Source organism: Leptosomus discolor, chromosome 15 (genome assembly GCF_034619465.1).
Source record: "Leptosomus discolor isolate bLepDis1 chromosome 15, bLepDis1.hap2, whole genome shotgun sequence".
NCBI classification, from domain to species: domain Eukaryota; kingdom Metazoa; phylum Chordata; class Aves; order Leptosomiformes; family Leptosomidae; genus Leptosomus; species Leptosomus discolor.
The window spans coordinates 1,508,890-1,516,547 of record NC_141405.1 but is presented as its reverse complement, the minus strand read 5'-3'; positions in this window follow the sequence as shown (position 1 = coordinate 1,516,547).

Below are 7,658 nucleotides of genomic sequence, written 5' to 3'. Positions count from 1 at the left end.
GATTTTTGAGCAGATGCCCAAGTGTACAATCTACTTTAGGAAGTTAATGGTTCAGGCAAATGTGTCTTCTGGGGAAATCCCATGAATTTGGGAATTGGTGTCAGCTACACAGTTTGACAGATTTAACACCTAAGACCTATGTAACATTTTATTATTATTTGTTTGTAGGTAACTATTGTGGTTTGGGTTTGTTTAATTAGAATTGAGTGCTTCGTAAGCAATTTTGTCTTTTCAAGGAGTTGTCTGTGCATTCCAGAAATTGTGTCCACTACAGAGGAAGCTGAAGAGCTGTCAGGAGTTGTTATGTCTGATGCAATTCTTTGTGACTGAGCTAAAATATTTTTCCTCTTCATTTTTCTGATGGCTCTCGCTGCTGTCCCTAGTGAGGTAGATGCCATGTCAGTAACCACCTTCTCTTGTATTTTGAGTTCTACAGCTGTTGCTTGTCCTTATCCCAGATCATGAATCCATAGTGCGGATAATGCTCTGACCTTTCCCAAGCCCCAGGCCTTTGGCGGTTTGCTGAGCATCTGCCATTATTCCTTTTCTTTTTATTTTCCTGCTACTGGCTACGTTATCTCTTGTTATTATCATCTTAGTGTCTCCATCACACTGGTAAGACTTCCCATCCTATCTGCTGTGCTGCTTTCCTTATTCTGAGTACCAGGCCTAAAGAGGTGTTACATTAAAGACAGACAGAAACAAACTGTGAAATGCACATTTCAAATCCCAGAAGACCTGCATGTGGTTAACTGCAGTTAACTCGTTAACGGTAGGAAAAGCAGGTCAATTGCAAAATTCAAGTCTAGTCTGGTGTGTTTTGATTGGAGGTCAAATAATAGTACTGTAGGTAGAGAATGTCAGTCCCTCTTCCTCTGATGCAATGAGAGGTGTAAGGAGGATGCTGATCACTAGCATCAAGAGATGAAATTGTCCTTGCATTGTTATTGGAAGGTCAGTTTCGTTCAGAGAAAGAAGATTTAGTCTTCAGGAAGTTCACCCAGGTATTGATTTAAAACCTTTTCTAGAGGAATAGGCTGTTACTTAGTATTTTACATAAAACACCTAAAGCTTCAAGCTGCAGCTTTAAATCCAATCTTACATCCAAATGGCAATTTGGGGAATGGTCACAATTAGTACCAGTCGAGTCAATAACACCTTTGTCTAAAAGTCCTTCACACCTATCAGAATGAACTAATTTCCTTAAAATACTGTTTTTTCTGTTTGCTTTATGAAAAGGCCGAAGTATATTCGGAGTCAGGAATATCCAGCTCAGTCCCAGAGCTGTTGCTTTTTGTTCAGAAATAACTGAGACAGTCCAAAACGTAAGGAAAACAGGCAATTGTCTAAATCAACAGACTGCCAAGAATGATAAAATGACTGTGACCCTGCTGCCTACTTTGCCTGTGCTGGAGTCCCAACAGGCTAGGCTGGCAGCTGGTGCTCTTCCTGAGGGAGGGGTCAGGATGTTTCAGATACCAAGTTCAGCTGGGTGGGTGGAGGCTCTTTTAGATGCATGATTTACTTCCATCACACCTTTCATCTCCTGAGAAGACAGGCTGAGAGAGTTGGGGTTGTTCAGCCTGGAGAAGGCTCTGGGGAGACATTACCGTGGCCTTCCAGTACCCAAAGGGGGCCTGCAGGAAAGATGGGGCAATCTCTTTAGCAGGGCCTGTTGTGATAGGAGAGGGAGTAATGGTTTTAAACTAAAAGAGGGTAGATTTAGACTAGATATAAGGAAGAAATTTTTTACAATGAGGGTGGTGAAGCACTGGCACAGGCTGCCCAGAGAGGTGGTAGAAGCTCCATTCCTGGAAACATTCAACGTCAGGTTGGACAGGGCTCTGAGCAACCTGATCTAGTTAAAGGTGTCCCTGCTCACTGCAGGCGGGTTGGATGGCCTTTAAACGTCCCTTCCAACCCAGCCTATTCCATGATTCTATGATTCATCCTCCCAAGAGTCAGTAGGGGCAGGGAGACCAAGCATCTCCATACTGGTTCTTTATTACTAGCTCTAACCCTTCCCTCAACATTGATCCCAGTTCTTGCAGTAGCATGATTCTGTTCATACTGCTGAGAAGACTAGAGCCAACTCCAATTCACAGATTTCCTTACCTTTTTACAGGGCACTTCTTGTGGAAGACAAAGTGTTAGTACATTCTTGCTCCTTAGTGAACTCTGCCTTTGCTCTATATTAGATCCAAAGCTCACCCAAGCCAGTGATAGGCTTTGCACTGATCTTGATGTGCGCTGAATTGAACTCATAGTGGCTTATTGCAAGACAACTATCCCTAACGTCTTATTAGAAAAATCGAAATCCAGTGAACAAAATGCAGAGCCAGCCTTTATGCTGCTAAGTCTGGAAAAATGAATTGGTCACTTGGAAGCAACTGCAGTGGTGAGACAGGAAATTCTAAGAATCCTATTGCAACCAACAATGTACTATGGAAAAATAAATATATCCCAGTGGAAAGAGGCATGAGAAGTCTCCATTGCATTGAGTGGTTTGGAACAAACTATTAGAAATCAGTTCTAGCAATCAGGAAATCTGCTGAAATACTTTCCTGCTACTGAGCCTCAGGCTTAACACCTCAGTACGTAGCTAGAATTTCCCACTGAGTGCCTTTTCCAGCATAGAGAAAACTCACAGGGTCTGGGGATTCATTGTGTTATTCAAAACTCAGGCCTTATGAGGACGTGCTAGTTGCATGCAGTCTGAAATCATGCAAATAACGTTTCCCATCTCCAGAATAAAAACTCTTTGGATCTTTAGGTTTCAAGACATATTCTAGACCAAAACCTGGATCTGTGAGACATTGATTCCAGAGCCAAATGCTTATAATAGCTGCAGCCAAAAATTAGTCAAAGGCAGATGGTTTCAGTAAGGCACGAATATGCAGGGAACTTCTGACCTTGCTTGAACCTAAAATGCAAAGCTGAATTGCGTGCATGCCCCTGTGTAAGGTCTGTTCCCAAGCTGCCTGCCAAGATTTTCTGTTAGAAGCTACTGCTCTAATAAAAGGCTTGGCAGAATGTAGTATGTGTCTGCAGTTTAGCATCTTCAGCTGATAATCTAGCATTTTAGCTTTCACCAGTGTTGGAGATGGGTTTGAGATGGATTATGAATTGCAGCTGTTTAGGTATATATTCTCTTCTCCATAATCTCTAGCAATGAGAAAGGGCAGAGCAGGTGGGGTTGACAGTGTCTTAAATTCCTGCCATTAATGTATTCCTTTGTAAAAAATGTGTTCTTTGAACGTAAAACCTCATCAACTAAAAGCAATAGCAAGAGTTTAAATCCATCATGAATCCATAAAACCATCTACCTTTGTTAGACTTGGGAATCTTTTAGAAATCATCAGCACCAGACTTTTCAGCTCTGATTCCTTTCACAAAATACGCAGCTTCTTGTTTGCCTCACTATAGAAGCTTGACCAATTTTTCTGTATATGACTAGAATCCAGCATATCTCATTTCTCTGTTTTTGTTAGTAAGGGAAAGCCAAGTGTCATTTGAACATCTCTCTGTTCTCTTTCATTCCAGTAAAATCAGTGTGTTTCAAGTAAAAAAAAAAAAAATCCCACATTTTTAACAGGAATGAAATAAAAAGGTTGTGAAAAGATTTACGTAGCAAGGAATCAGCAAAAGCACCGTATCATTGTGCTTTCATTAGAGGCGACATGCTGGCTTTCCTCATTGGTACCTTTTAGAAACCCTGTAGCCTTCCAGCAGCACTTTCAAAGGACACAGATTATGACATTCTCCTGGTAGGGATATGATACTTAGCTAGAAAGTCACACTATTTTGAATCTGGGTGACAGATAACAAGGAGGAGGGATATCTGTTACTGTGACCTCGCAGCTTTGGGGTAGCAAACATCCCGTTGTTTGAAGTTTGGAATTTATACAAAATTTCTCATTTCCTCCTTCCTGTAAGCACAATACATTGTGACAGAGGACTAAACGACAGCTCATTAATACCTCACTTCATAAACCTTACATGTAGTTTTGTCCACTGACAGTCAAGCTTTGATGTAGCACTGGGTCAGCAGTGGTTTTTTTCACTTGTGTCAGCTTTCAGGACACAAAAAGCTTTTACATGTTTCCCGTGTAACTTCTTATTTTGTTTCTTATCAAATATAGGGATCAGGCTTGCCAAATGTTGAGATCAATTTTATACCGAACTTAAGTTTATGCACTGGTATAAGGTGCTATAGTCACCTCAGTTTTTAATCTTTCTCTTAGGCTAAAAGTTCTGGGTAGAACTGTCTTGGAGAAAACTGCTGGTGTACAGTGCCAGCAACATTCATGTAGTCTGTCTGTGTTTCAGCAATTGCAGCCTGATTGTGTACTGTGTATGGTGCTGCTTTCAGTGAAGCAGAGTCACAATCCTAATGTAATAAAGATGCAGATGGTAGAAACTGTACAAGCTTAACTGCAACACAAATATACATGGATATAATCATCAAAGAGAGAAAAAGGAACTTTAGCCTTGTTATCTGCAAAGTTTAGATCCACCTGTGTTCAGTTCCCTCGTCACTTCTGCTGGCTGACAAGGGAGTTTCTAGAAAACTTTTATTAAGTTCTAGATGTGATAGTAGTGCTTTTCATAATATCCTTCGTTTAATGGTTTCAGAGAGCTTTTCAAAATTTACATAAATGTTCTGCCTGTGGGAGGGCTGATGTTGTTATTTGCTATTAAAAAAAATGCATACTTAGAAAAAACATAGATTCAGAGACTAACCCGCATTTATAGAAAAAATACCGGCAAGATTAACCCAGAGCCCTAGTCCAAACCCTCTGCTTTGAGCATTCGATGAATTTCCTTGACACAACCTCTCTCAGCTGAATTTGCCACACTTTCCAAGAAAATACCCTTCAAGATTCAGCACTTTTGTCACGTGTGAAATGACAGACCATACAAAACAGCACTTTTAACAAGACTTGAAGTCCTTTTCTAAAAGTGGAGTTACTTCCCTCATGTCTCTAGATTGCCTTACTTTCAGAAGGCAAAGATATATTTATGTTTTAGTATTTGAAGGTATTCTGTGGGACTTCTGAATAGCTAAATCCACTGTTTAAAAAAAAAAAAAAAGCCTATGGTCTAATCTTAAAAGGTATTCACTGATCCTAAATGGGAAGAGCCCACTGGCTGTCAGGCTTTCATTGGGAACAAGCATCTTTTTATTCACAAAATTTCAGGTGTCTTTGCAGGATCTTATTTGGCTCTGAAAATTGTATCCTATACCAGACTTCTGCAGTACGTTACTTTCCTGGCAAGGAATTGGAAGAGGAAGTATGATGCTCATGAGAACTTGCCTCTAAAAGGAAGACGCTTTTCTGTCCAGTAACAGCTTGTGCTCTCAGAAAGACTTCTGCTCTAAACCGTAATCAGGAAAGCTGTCAAACACGTGCTGTTCAACACAGTCTTTGAGATTTCTGGTCCCACCCATTTACCTGAATTAAGCTATAGCTTGGGCACTTCTTAGGACCAGAGCTTGAACCTTAGTTGTAGGTAGCAATTTTACATCATTGCAAGGTGAACAAAAACAGTTAGATTAAAGAGTCTATTTATTAAAAAAGTCTATTTTCTAGAACATAGAACTGTTCACTCTGCAATCTGCCATTTCATAATTTATACATTGTATTTTATTTTGCAGATTCTGTGGAAAACAGGCATTCTGTAAGTATATATTTTATGCAAGCAGTTAAATATAAGGAAATTGGATTGAGATTATTGTGCATCTAGTGAGATAGCACTCAAGCGTTGCTACGTTTGAATTGTTTGTTTGTTGTTCGGAGCCATGCCTGGACAGCTATTGGGCAATCCCTACATATATGTTCTTACTAATCAGGCTTTCAGTACTATGTTTATAGAACAGCCAGCTTTAACAGTCCACGGAACTGACTGGTACTTGGTAGTGCTGGTACAGGAGGTAGATGACAAATAATGATCTTCCAAGAATTTGTGTGGAACACCTGCACAGCTTTGGATAAGTGCCACAAATACTCATGCTGACAGACTGGCATGAAGTTGGGGATGGTTGCTGCTTGCTTCAAGTTCCTGATCGATCTGAGGCACTCAATATTTGCATTGGAAAACCTACTAAGCTGGTTAATGTCTCATGGGGGACAGAGCTGTTGTTCCAGTCCCATCTGTAAAATCTATAGGATGTTCAGTGCCAGTGAATCTCCTCAGGGTTTGCCCACTCACATGCACACACATATGTTCTGCGACTGGAATATCCAGAGACGTGAGGTCCTTCCTAAGGTGTGAAATGAAGAGTTGAACTAAGGAGGTATGGCTGATCACCTGAACTCCCAGAATTCACTTCTATTTACTGTCTGTGACTGTTTCCTTCTGGGTTCATTTTCATCCACTGATACAGCAAGTGGGATGACTCTAATGGCTGGGGGTGAAAACTGAGACCTTGTAAGAAATGTTAAAGGCAAGCAGTTTTTTACCTCAGAGTACATAGCTTGTCACAGTTATGGTGCTCTAACCAAGAGATGAGAATAGTATTAGCCGTATACGGAAGATCTCAGCTAAACAATTAGGAGTTTTGTGAAAGTTCTGTATGCAGTGAACAGCTTTACAGGGCCAAGAAGCCAGTGAAAAAATACAGATTTTTTAAAAAAAAAGAATAAATGTCTTGAATGAGTTGTTACTCTGCTCTCAAGAGATATAAGAGGCAGGGAAGTTACATTTCAGAAGTATTTTATGAATGTTGGATAAATTACCTAATCCAACCTCAAGCCGTCCAGACCGGGTGTTTTTTCTGCCATCCACTTTGTGACTTTGGAACTTGTACTTAAAAAGAAAAAAAAGAGAGAGAGAGAGACTTGTAAATAAGAATCACAATAGCACAGGCTACGTCACCTTATGGCATCCATTTGAGTTTTGGAAGGCTCCATCAGCACTCACTTCCCCAAGGGATAAAAAAGCAGCCCATTGTATTATTTACAGACACTGGCAGTGCACTGAAGGTCACAGATTGTGTTACAATAAACAGACATATATGAACAGGCCAGTAGGGTTTATAGTATCATTGTCTCTTTTAGTTTAAAGGTTCGTTTTTATTCTTTGCTCTCAATTTTCTAAAAATAAATGGAGCTGAACCCTCCTCTGGGTTATACCAGGCATTCCTTGGAGAGTCACGCAGAAGAAAGTTTGTCCCTGTCTGGCACAGAAGGAAAAATGATCAAGAGTGGCTGTGACAGACACCTGGTGTAAGCTCAGGGAGGAGTTTTTGTCATACTTTCTTTTTCCCCATACTCTACGTAATTTATAATGGACATTGGATGAAAGACTAAAGTTTTATGAAGATTTTTTTGTTTTCTTTTCCTGTGGCCAAAAGTGAGTAAAAAAAATATCTCCATGGAAGAATAATGAGGCTGCTTCAGTGAAAACGCACTGACTACCCCATGCAAATCACTTTCATCATAATTAATTGGGCTAGTAAAGCTTCCTAAACCAGACAGTCTATGAAGAAATGTTAGATTCAAGGGAGAAATGTGAGCTGAGGGCAGTGTTTTCTTTGTGTTGTCTGTCAAACTCCTGTTAACAGTAGGAGAGTAATAAAACTAGTTACTCTGTAAAACTAATGCCATTTTCAGAAAAACCTCAAAGAAAAATCAGCTTTATAACACTTGCACATC